This window comes from Oreochromis aureus, linkage group 18 (assembly GCF_013358895.1).
Source record: "Oreochromis aureus strain Israel breed Guangdong linkage group 18, ZZ_aureus, whole genome shotgun sequence".
NCBI classification, from domain to species: domain Eukaryota; kingdom Metazoa; phylum Chordata; class Actinopteri; order Cichliformes; family Cichlidae; genus Oreochromis; species Oreochromis aureus.
In genome coordinates this window covers 21,446,567-21,459,438 of record NC_052959.1, presented here as the reverse complement: position 1 = coordinate 21,459,438, position 12,872 = coordinate 21,446,567, and positions in this window count along the sequence as shown.

Sequence of the window (12,872 nt, the reverse complement as noted above, 5' to 3'; positions counted from 1 at the left end):
TTAAACATTTGTTTTTCTGTTCCCAGGAATTACGACAATTTAAGAATGTCGAATGTTTAAACATTCGACATTCTTAAATTGTCGTAGTCCGGGATACTACGGGGATAGTAGTGGATACTACTAAACATTCACAGGATTTTTAGTAGTATCCACAATTATTAGTGATATCAGTGATATGCAGCCTCCCCTTGTGTTTGCTTCTTCTTTCCTTCTTTCTTCTCTTCTGTTTTCCTCGCTCCTCCCTCGCTCATCTCCTGTCTTTCTTAGGGTGTTGGTGTAACCCCACATTTAAAGGAGGCTATCTCCAGATCCCTGCTCTTTCCCTTTTGGAATGCTGATCCTGGTGTCTTTCTTGCTTTATTTGTTAGTTCAGCTTTGCCAGACCTCCAGACCTTTTATTTATTTTACTTTATATTTTAAAAAGAACTCTTTCTGGTAAACTGAAACTCAGTTTAAACTCTTCTTTGTATGATGGGGAATCTGTGATAAGTCGAAAACATCGTTTTTCTGACTGTGGCTGAAAAGATCATTTAAAAATCCCCCATGCAAGGATACCGCGACAGTGTCATCAAAAACATTCCCACATGCTCCGTTACAACTTCATCCATGTAGTACTGTAACTGCAGCAACCCAGTGACCCTCAGAGTACAGCTCAGAAAATGGGCATGAAGAGGTTAAACGGGTAGCATCACTGAAAGCAACACAGCTGCTGCAGACAAAGCAGCAGTGTGAGTATGCATGTGAAAGGAAAAGCACTGCACAGTAGTTTAGTATTAAAAGTGGGCACTTTAAGTGCTTTAGTCAGTAGAGCTGGAAAAGAGTTACTATATTAGTAAAGTTTATCCTATTTCAAGCCAGGGAAGAAAGAGGACAACTATGCTGACTGTGTAAGTTAACAGATTTATCAATATCACAGCTCTGTCAATTAAGATACAGGAGAATCTGATGGATAATATTTGAGTATTTCATTAAGTTAATGTGTAAAAAACAGTAGTTTGTATGCCTTCAGCTGCAGACTTGCTTGAGAGAAAATAAAGAAGGAATATAAAAGCTGAGGTCAAACGTCGGCCTAAACTACAGTATGTGCAAATCTGAAACGAGATCAGCAAGTACAAATAAGGTGCCCAGAATTTGGGTCAAATATTAATAGCTGAAAATACAATTGTGGTCAAATTTAAAAAGAATTTAAAAAGAATTATATTTCTCATTGATAGTCCAACATTTGATGGTATTGAAAAGCTTCAGAACCTGCTACTGTAACCTGCTCTGGAGCAGGTCATGTTCACAGTATGTGTCCCTGTGTGACGCACCATAATGTTTGGTCACATTATGTGATTTAATTTTGTATATTGTGTAAGTTTCATACGTAATTTTGTTAAAGAAGGGCCGTAATGTGATTGATTTTTGTTGAAGATCCAACATATAGCGCGATCCTAAATTACGCCACAAGGGGGCACTTCCACCCAAACGAGACAGCGAAGTGCGTCGCCCATCTTTTTTCAGGTTAGTAAGTAATAAAATCACACATTTGATCCATATAATTAACATACCAAATAAAGGTAAGGTCTGACCAGTAGTTTGTATTTGTTTGTTTTGCTTTTTGGAATGTAATGTGTTGCTGCTAGGACAGTAGGAGCTAGCTTAGCTCACCACACGCTGGAGTTATGTGTAGCCTTGGTGGTGGTTTCTTTCTAAACTTAAGGCTGTTTTGTAACAACAGTAAAACATGGCTCCTGTATGTATGAGTTAGTGAGTTCAGAGAGGCAGTTTTTGTGTGCCGCCACTGTAAGTGTCAAAAGTTAATGTAATAATAATTCTGTTAGCTTTGCCATGTGGTGTGAAGATTTCTACAGAAATGCCTCTCAGTATGGTGCAATGCAGGAATGGTTGTCCTGTCAAACCCTGTGTGAAGAACAGCTATGATTGTTTGGGTTTTGATTATATTATTTCATTCTGAGTTCATTCTGATTTTGAGACAAAGAGATTAAGAAGTGTTTGTAACACATTTTGAACGCATGCATGTGTATAAATGAAGATCTGGCAGAAGTGAGAGAGGAAAACACACTACCTGTTGTCCATCTCATCATTTAACTGGTCTGTTCAGATCCAAATATAATCTGTCAGTGGACCTGCCACTAGGGGCGTGTTACATAAGTTACTGTGGCGATATTCCCTGTAACAACTGAACTAACTTCATACTGCAGACAACTTCAGCGTTAAATCTGAACTTATCCAGGTAACAGAAAGTCATAGTGGTATCCAAGAGCCTCTACTGAAGACACCACCTAACAACATTAAATAGCATTTTTAGCATTTTAGCCTGTGTACATCAGAGATGCGTGTTTTGGGACCAGCTGCTTCTTTCTGTCTTTAGTAATTTATGGTCCACTAAGCTATTAGACTCTTGTGTAAGACTCTGTGTGTAACCCCCACTCTTAAAAAAACAAACAATCATCAAAAATAATTTCTTTCTTTTTAAAAAAATATATTACATTGATTTGATCATATGACCTCGAATAATTTATTCAGTATAACTCTCCTTCAGTGAACAGTACATCTATGTTTAAATAAATAAATAAAGAACTATATTTGAGCAGTGCTGAAGGGTTTTTTTGGCCTGAAGAGATACTTGAGTATGAATCACAATGCCATCGCCTCCAGTGAAGGAGGATATAGCAGCATGAGTGAAGAAACAAGTCAATACCAACCACGGCTTGCAGCGTGTTCACCAAATCCAAAAGGTTTTGATTGAACGTTATAATCAATGCCCACCCTAGCACAGTATAGATCTGTGGTCGGTGTAGAGTCACTTCTGCAATATGAAAAAGAGTCAAGAGTTCATGTTTAATGTTGGATTCTGTGCAGGTAAAAATATAATTTGAAATGTTCAGAAATGCTTTTGGACTAAAAAAAAGGGAAACATCCTGTACCAAAACCATATCTTGGCATGTGTGAGAGCCGGTAAACATGCACTGTTATTGTGATCTGTTTTGATTATATTAGCATGAGAAAGAGTCCCACGTTAAGAACTTGTGAATAAGTAGAAATAATAACAGAAACTTCTGTGTCACAGATAGAACATGACTTTATCTGTTTGCTCAAACAGATCACGTAAAGTGAAAAAAGCGAGCCCTAAACATGTGAGTGTTCAAGTTTACAGCAGGAGAATCCAGGCAAAAAGGCACAGCTGCTACATCTATCATTTAAAGCTTTGATTCTCTGCCAGAGCTGGTTTTAAATTCCCCTTGTTTTGAATATCAAAACCCACACGAGTCAGCTCAAATGATCCCAAAGTAAAAATGACTTTAACATGCATTCGTTTTGCCTGTTCCACAACCCTCAGTTTAAAATTTCACCAATGTAATAATGAATGCATGATGATGTGTCCTTGCATGAAACAAGCCCCAGTGGAATTATTATTTAAATGTGTTTTTATTTACATTTACTTTCAAGGTTTCATTTCTTAATGTTTTTTGGGGGGATAAATGACATTTGGTTTGTTAGAGCAGCCAAACAACCAAAGAATATGCTCACGTCGTGCTAACATTCAGATAATGTACACTAATGAAAAAAGTAATGTCAATGTAAGTGAATGGGCTGTGAGCACAGGTCCCATTAAAGGACATCGGGAGTTGGTTTCTAACAGTTTGGGCAGGAACATGCATGAGTACCCTCCTGGAAGTAATTCTCTAGGTCTAGCGGTGCTCCTCCTGTGTAACAGCCAATTTCCTGGTATCTCCCCCACAGTTATAAGACTCTTCTGGGAGACACAGAAATCCTTGGAAATGGACGTGTGGCTCTGCCAACCTGGAGTAGCTACCATATCTGTGCAACCTGAATGGGATACAACTCATGCAACCAGTGTTGACAAGGACCCGAGCAAAACACAAAACTAGAGAGAAATCAGTCAGGAGGGATGAGGAAATAAGGGAAAAAACAGAAACCATTCCTTTGTGGGGGATTGTCTCATTGTTGCCTCTGCTGTGCACCTGTTGTCACTTCCATTTGCACCACAGCAGCTGTGGATTCAAGTGGTTCCTAGACAGACATACCTGAACTGACGTTATGTTGCACTGCTGATCAAATGTTCCCTTCATTTTTTGTATGTATCTATTATAAAAAGATGTTTTGGCTATATATAGTTTTAAATTAATGCTTTTTTTTCTAACAAACAACTTTAAGTGGAGAGGGAAGTATAGGGAATTTTAGATAACATACAAACTGATTCCTGAAATTTCGTTTGTGTTTTTAAGGTTTTATCACATTCGTGTAATGGGGATAAGCGTGCCTTGCCCTTCACCTGTTGGCTAAGCTGTTCTGACTCTCAGTGTGAAAATGGCAGCCACTACAGAGAGAATTGTTTGATATCTAAAGATGTCCATAACCTCCTTCTTAGAGCCAGATGAGCACTTAAAATAATCCAGCTTTATTATACGCCAGCAAAAGCTCCACCTGGAGGAACATTGTAAAAATAAGAATTTAAATTGACTTATGCTTCAGTTTTTTGTTATATATATTTATTTAAAACAGTGACAGCAAAGACAAAATATAAAAAATCGACCACTTATTATTTCCAAAGCCTTGTCAGTAGAATTCGGATGTTTCATCTTAACTTAGCTTTTAGGGCACGGATTAAATCATGTTGGTTGTAGTAAAGTAATTGTGCTAGTCAACTTATACAATTCTGGGGGGATTTACAGGAGTTCAAATTTCTTAAAAATATTGCATAATAATGCAAGATATTGCATTATCTTGCTAAAAAAAGGAAGGCCTTCCCTGAAACATGCATTTGGGGATGGCAACATATGCTGCTCGAAATCCTTTGGGTCAGAATGTATATTGTGTGTTAAATCAGAAATCTATGCTACTGTATGTATACTATGACATATTTATTAACAAAGAACATACGATTATGGAAATTGTGTATTAGAACATGTTTATTTGGTTATTTATCGATCTGATTATTAAGGTGGTGACTTCTTTGATTTATTCTCCAACCTTTATTGGCCCAGCAGCCTCCGGGCTGGTTTTTATTATAAAAGCATTTATATCTCACTCAAGTGTAATTAGCACCCTGACACATAATGTATCATAGCAACATGAGTAAAAATAATGCATGAGTAATGTAGTTTCTGCACAAAATTAGAAAGAGTGATTGCATCTACAGAAGAGATTTTGTAGAATTGTGTCTTAGTTCTTTATATTTGCACACACTTATTTAACAGTAGGTGCTAAACTAAGCCTGCAAACACACACACATTTTGATGAAACTACGCTGAATGTCGGTAGGATGTGTCACTGCTTTTACCCAGCCGTGCCTTTTGAGTCTGTAAGCTCCTTTCCTGGCTCGTTGCTGAGGTGGGCACACATTACATGCAGCAGTACAGTACGTGGTAATCTGCGCGGCTCTGCGCTGACAGCCTATTGAGTGCTGAGGGCTGACAGTAAGCCTGTTTCATGTAGGAATGTGGTTAGGGTGCTCTGCAGTCAGCGCCATTGCACAATGCACAACTCTCACTCTATCGACTACAACACAACTAAACAGAGGATACACAGACACTGGACGGAAGGAGAGAGGAGGGCAAGTGAAGAGAGAGTTAGAGGACAGGCAAAAGCACAAGAAAGAAAAACAGGTGGATGAGAGCGCTGTAGAGGCAGGAAACTGTCCTCCCTTCTCATCTCTGTCATTGAGAGGACAGTAAACTTGACTTGTAATTAGATAACAGCACCTGTCTGTCCTCCTCCGCTTCTTTTCACCTTCAGAAACCTCAGCCAGGACATACGATGTGAGGAAGACGGGAACTGTAATGCTGAAAATCATCTTAATTTTGAAGACAATTTTCACACATTGTTTACTTTACTTGCTCGGTGACCAAACTGCTGCCTGGGTGGGAAAAAAAGGAAACTATCCATTACCTGACATTCCATCTTTTGGTACGGTGCTATTAAGTCCTGTACTGGAGTCAATACGCTGAGCTGTTTGACATTTTCACCATCTGTTAAAATGCAGCCCAGGTGAAAACTCACTGTCACTGAGAAATGAACAGCTTAGCAGCAAATAACAGGTTGCAAGAGTCACGCTCACAGCTGCTTGCAGGCAGTAATTCTGTCATGCTTATACATATGAATGACAACCCTGGATATAAATATGAATGCATCATCAGCATTTTTTTTGCAAAAGTATACGATAAATCCACACACCACCAAACAACTCCACTGTTGCTATGAGATCAAAAAGATGGGATGGATGCTGTAATGGTCACTTACATAGGTGGACTGCACTCTCCGCCAGTGTCCCAGCCCACAGCAATACATCAAGACATCTAGTTGGGGGGAGAAAAGGGCACAGGCTGATGAAGCCTCCGGGATGGGTCGTTTCAGGACAGGATCTTCATCACACAGGTGATCCACCTGATTGCAAGCTCATCAGGGAGTTTTTAGTTTTGCTTTTTTTTTTTTAGGGGGAGGGATCCTGCAAAAGAAAAAAATCCGAGCTTCTGTGTCCACAGGTTGTCGCAGGAGAGAGTCACCTGGGAGTTTAGTGGCTGGTTCTATTCACAAGTTCAGTCCTCAGATGAATCCAGGGGATCCCGACGGCAGACGTCTCAAAGCATTTTCAAAGTCACGCACTTTGAGGGGAGCGAGGATCCAATCTATCATGAATCCTGTGAAACTGTCCTGAAGACTCAGTGTGATGTGCAGAGTGTGTGCGAGGTTTCTGTGTGTGCTTCTGTTAATGTGCGCTCACCTCATCTTAAGAAGGACAGGTGGTTCTTTTCCCATCCTGTGTGTGTTTACCTTCCCCATACCAAACCTCACCCATTTCTTTGTCCCAGCTCACCCTGTCCAAAAAATTAAAAAACCTCCCATTCAGCCTCCCCCCGGTTTAAGCCCTCCGAATGGTCTTGCTATAAAAACTAAATATCATTTTCTTCTGTGCCCCTTAGTGCTTTGCAGCCTCACAAAATTGTCCAATAAGAGCACTTGCATCGCTCCACATCCATCTTTCTTTTTTCCCTGTCTATCCTTCAATGTAAGCCCACCCTGGGAGTCCAGATTCAGAGATTTTTAGCTTCAGCGTGATTTCTCTTTTCTCCCTCCTCCAAAAAATGCCAGCTCTATAGCTCCTCCTTCAGTATCTCTCCCTCTCACTGCACACGCTGCTTCGCTCTCTCGAGGGTCGTCTTCCATCAGGGGCGTTCCTGCTTACCTGTGTCACTCTTCGCACTCCTGTTGTTGCTGTGCATGCACGTGTGTGTGTGTGTTTGTGTGTGTGCGTGTGTGTGTGGAGGCTGCAGCTGAAGCTCACCACTCTCCCTCTCTCTGTTGCCATGCTAGAGCAGGTAACATTCGGCTAGCGCAGGAGACACACAGCCTGAATTCAAATGTGCTTCCAGCCTCTCAGATTTACAAAGCCTCACCCCTCCTTAAACACCACCCCTCAACTTTCCTCCTCCCCCCATCTCTCTCTGTTATCTGTTTTTTTTCCTGTCACTCTATCGCATTATCCTCTTCTCTTTCCACAATATCTTTTCTCTCTCTCTCTTTCTTTGCCATTGCTTCCTTTTGTGTCATTTTCCCTCTGATGTCAGGGTTTTTCCATGTTATCTTGAGACTGGGCTTAGAAGGTACAGGAAATTACTCTGTTTCCGTTTGTGACAAAATATGAAGACTGTTTCCTTTACAATTAAGTTAAAATCAAGAGAGGAAAATCTGTGTATTCATCCGTACTATTTCCATTCATTTCCACTTTAGACAAGATTTTAGCGAGAGTCAAGTGCTCAAGTGACATCAGCATGCAAAAACAGGTGTGAAAGATCCTTGATGGGAACTGCATATGTCTGTGGCAACATTTGCACAACTCATAAATAAAACTTACTGCTGGTGGTACAGTCCAAATATAGACAAAAAAACCCAAACTTAAAAGGTTTAAATCTTTTATTGTATGATTTACTAATGAGTTAATGTGAGTTAAGCCAGTAAAAATGCAGCACAGTGTACCATGCTAATATAAATACATCTTTATACAGGTATTTATCCATGTTTTCTAACAACCCATTGCATTGTGGGAGCAAAACACCCCAAAAGGCAGAAAAAAACCACTGCGCACTGACATGTTTCATTTTGATCTTGGACTCTACCTGAAGAAATATCAAGACTTATATTTTTAATTAAAATCATTTACCTCAAAAAAACAAAACAGAATAATCATATTTAGAACATTTTGTTTTGAAAGAGTTGGTTTAGTCAGAAGTATTTTTGAGTCCGAGCTTTATATTTAACATGTGAATAGTCAGGCACAGTTTGATCAGTTTGTTCCTGCCAGTTTTTAACCTCAGGCAGTCTAATAGTGGGTGATATGACTAAATACTAAGGTCAGCTGCTTGCTTCTCTCAAGACTTACAAAGCTCTGATGCCTTGTATGATGGACAGCCAGCAAGCCCTGATCACATGACCTCAGGGACCTGTTGGGGATTAATGGATGTAAAAGATCTCTGATGTATGTTGATGCTTTACCATGCAGAGCACTGAATGTCAAAGTCATGATCTTAAAGTGGACTTTAATAGGGAGCCAGTGCAGCTTGATCAGACTTGGTCAGAAGCCCTGCACCAGCATTCTGAACAACCTGCAGACATTCCAAGGAGGCCTTACATAAACAAGAAAACAAAGAATTACAATAGTCCAAATGAGATGAAACAAATGCATGTAATAATTTCCAATTCAAAGCGTGATACAATGGGACTCAGCAATATTTCTCAAGGAGTAAACCAGAGATGAGTGTCCAAAGTCAAAAGTGAGACATCTTATTGGACATTTACCAGGCTTCATGTGAAAGTCAGGCTAAAGTCCAAAGTTTTCATTCATTCTTTGAGATCAAAATGCAAAAAGTAGATTTATCGGTCTTAGTTTACAGTCTTAATTTTTCACTTGAAAATGACAAACTGTGTTGATCCATTCTTTGAACTATTTTGGTTTTGCAGCAGTGGAAACCGATAAATACTCACTCATAGCACATTTAACAATGGTAAAATTAATGAAGTTTAACACAAGCTAAAGATGGAAAAGTTGTCAGCATCAGAAAGGGAGGAAATATTACTGGCTATGCACTGGGTAAGAGGCAGGGTACAAACTGGACACGTCACCAGTCTATCACACCCTCACATTAACACCTTTTGATATTTTAGGCTCACCAGTTAACCCAATATGCATGGTTCTGGACACTGGATTAAGAATCCACAGGCACAGAGAAACTGTGGAGTCAAAGTAACTGTGATTCATCATCTAAATTTATCTATAAAATTAAATTAAACATCATAAATGAATACGTCTTTACACCGTACAACCGAGAAATCACCTTCTTAGAGGCAGTATGAAAAAAAAAAACTTTCCATGTATACTATCTTGACCACATATTTCTTCGAGCAGAAGATTATTTCCTCCTGTTATAAGGAAATTGGACTTTCAAGCCAGACAAAACTACTTAACAAAAACTATTTTCACTGTGCTGAATATGAATTTTAAAATTCCAGAATTAATGCAAAGCCTCTCTCTCAGCAGGCTTGATGGGTTAATTTGATGGCAGATAAATAAATAAATAAATGAAAGCCTGCCTCAGAGAACTCTCCATCCATGAATGTGGATCTTAGTCTCTCATTGTACGGCTGTTGTGTTTTTCCTTTGATCATTTGGAGCATTTAACCAGTGTCACAAGGGAAAGAAAAAGTGCTCTCCATCCTGCCAACATGACGTATTGCAACATGGTCATAATAACTCGAGCTGCACTAATGCCTTCTTGCAGATTATAATATGAATCATTAAAGAGTAGGCTGATGGTGGCTATGGGGAAATTAAGGGAAGATAATTTTAGTTTCCATACCGGTAAATGAAAGCAGGCCAGCTCTGGTCCCTCACTGTGAATCATAGCTGCTTGTCTATTGCCCTTTCACTTGTATATCATTAATAACACCTTCAACAAATCTTCTCTCTTAGTGTGGCAACAGATTTACAGCTCAGATTTATCAGCAGCAATCCAACTGAATGCTTTGTTTCTAAAATCCATTCATTTCTTCCTTTTTTGATCGAGAATAGTTGCTGGATTGAAAATTCCCTTAAACAATTAGTCCTGCAGCCCCGGCTCATGCATCAGAGGGACAAAGACCAAATGCACCATGGGTATAATTCTGTCAGGTTTGTCCTGGTGGAAGACTGCCGATTACAGTAAACACCAACAACAGCTCTCCGTTGTGTCACAACAACAGACACACACAGAAACATGCACATATGCATATCAAGGTTCCAGTCCATTGAGTTATACAGCCATAGAGCCACATAAACTACCGCTATGCCTTCATGCTATAAACAAAAGAAGAGGGGAAATGCTAATTTGTGACATCCAAGGACAGAAGAGGCAGCACATAAAAATCCTAGACTTTCGACTTCTTCGTTTTTTTGCATATTTTTCACACTTAATTGTTTCAGATCATCAAATACATTTTAATGTTATACAAAGATAACTTGAGTAAATACGAAATGCATCTTTTAAAATCATAATTTCATCAATTAATGGAAAAAGCTATCCCCATCTCCACTGTTAAATGTACTAACCACACCCAGGCCTGATAGCTGCCAGACCACTTAAATAGACCCAGAAGGACGGCCTTACCTGCCTTGCCTCAGTTAAGGTCAGAGTTCATGATTCAATATATAAGAAAGAGGCTGAACAAAAATGGCATCCATAGACAGAGGTGGGAAGTAACAAAGTGCAAATACTTCCTTACCGTACTTGAGCACAATTTCCAGGTATCTGTACTCTACTTGAGTACTTTTTACTTTTACTTCCTACTTTTTTAAACAAATATCTGTATTTTCTACTCCTTACATTTTTAAAACAGGCTCGTTACTTTTGCTTTAACGCATTTAGGTGGCGTTATTATTCCGTCACTGCGAGCCTCCAAACATCAAACCAAGCCTAAACAGAAACACATGAAAGGCAATCCTGTTCATTTCTTTATCACCAGAGGATGGTGCATAAAAAGAGATGGCGTGTGTCACAGTCGGAGGCTAAAAGTGGAATGGTGGTGGTGGGGGGTTTTGTTTTTGTTTTTGCCACAACACCAGAATTATTGCAGGTGTCTGTACGTTGCGGTAATTCAGCATCTAGCTAGTCCTGCTGAAGAGGAGCAAACATAAAGGGAGTGAATTTTTTAAGCGGCAGGTAATTTCAAATGCAACGTTTCTATCAGCTCAACAAACATCAGCAAACTCACAAACTGTTTGTGTGCAGTTTGTTACACAGTGTGTTGCTAGCTAAAGGTCCAGCTGCTGTATTTCATAGGGAGAGAAAGGAAAGAGCTTCACTCAGAGATGGAGAAAGATAAGAAAGAGGACAGAAGAGGAAGAAGAAAGGTTAGATTTAAAGGTAAGGATGCTCAGTGGTATTTGATAAACTGGAAATTTAAAGCTTACGTGTAAGTCCTCATGCTTTTAAATGTTTAAATGTTTTTTTTCATATTGTAAAACATGCTGCAACTCAAACTGAAGTAGACTAACTGCCACTTAAAGGTTGCATTAAAATCCTTTGTAGGTCAGTGCAGGATAAACATGTTAGTTTGCTCCACTGTGATGAATTTAAAGTAAAGAATAGTGTGACTGGTGCATGGTGGCTGTGGTTTCATGGTCAGAGTTACATGAAGTGTAGCAGAGATTCATTTGAATATTAGCTCATGATGCTGAGATCCACTCCAATATAATTAGTGTGGATGCTGATTAAGCATCCTGCTTGTATTTTTCCTCATTTTTAACTTTTATATTTTTTAAATTATTCAACTTTATTCAACAAAAAATTACAATGTATTTCAATGGGAGAATCTTCAAATTCTCATTCAACTTACTCCTCTTTCAACTCTACTTCCACATACATTGACCGACAGACACCATTCAAACTGTAAAATGAAGACACGACATTGAACTATTCAGCTTGTGTTTATCTTTTTAATATCTTTTATACTTATTCTTCAGTCTTAGTTTAAGTTTCATGCTTTTTTTCACCCGTTTCAGAGTTTATAATGGGTGTGTATGGGACGGAATGTTGGAGGTTAGAGTGAGACAGCTCAACTGCTCGAGTGGGAGCAGGGGAAAAATTGATCTTAAAATCTTCTCTTTAAACTGCTGCTGTGTCCACAGCATTTGGTCTGCAGCCATCATTTTACTCTCAAAACATAGCCATCTTTGTCCTCTTTCATCCAATGTTATTGTTATTGTAATGGATGTTATGGTTCTTTCATAAATGCCACCAATGCACAGCATCCTCCATGAAACTCTTCCATAGAGTCCAGTGATATTATTTTCTCATTATGCTAATATAGCACTAGGTTTAGTTAGCTTTGCACAAAAATAGAAACATCCTCGAAAGAGCTCATTTTTACTTTCTTACTCTGAGTACATTTTAGAGCTGGTACTTTTTTACTTTTACTTGAGTAAATAAGTTGAATCCGTACTTTAACTTTTACTGGAGTGTTTTTAACAGCAGTATTTATACTTCTATTTAAGTACAGAAGTACTTTGCCAACTCTGTCCATAGGAGAGTTCCAAGGAGAAAACCGTTGCTGACTAAAAAGAACACAAAGGCTTGTGTAACATTTGCCAAGAACCATATTGATGATTCCCAAAAGTTATGGGAAAATATTCTTTGGTCCTTTTTGAATTTAAAGCTGTTTAAGATAATGCTTCAAATAAGTGTGCAAATAATTACCCACAGGCATATCGAAATGGCTGCCAAGTGGCAAGACGTTCTTCAGGAAGGAGTCTTCAGGAAGTTAATCTGTGTGGTCTGGGTGGATATTTCTGGCAGGTGAGGATAATAGCTGTAGCC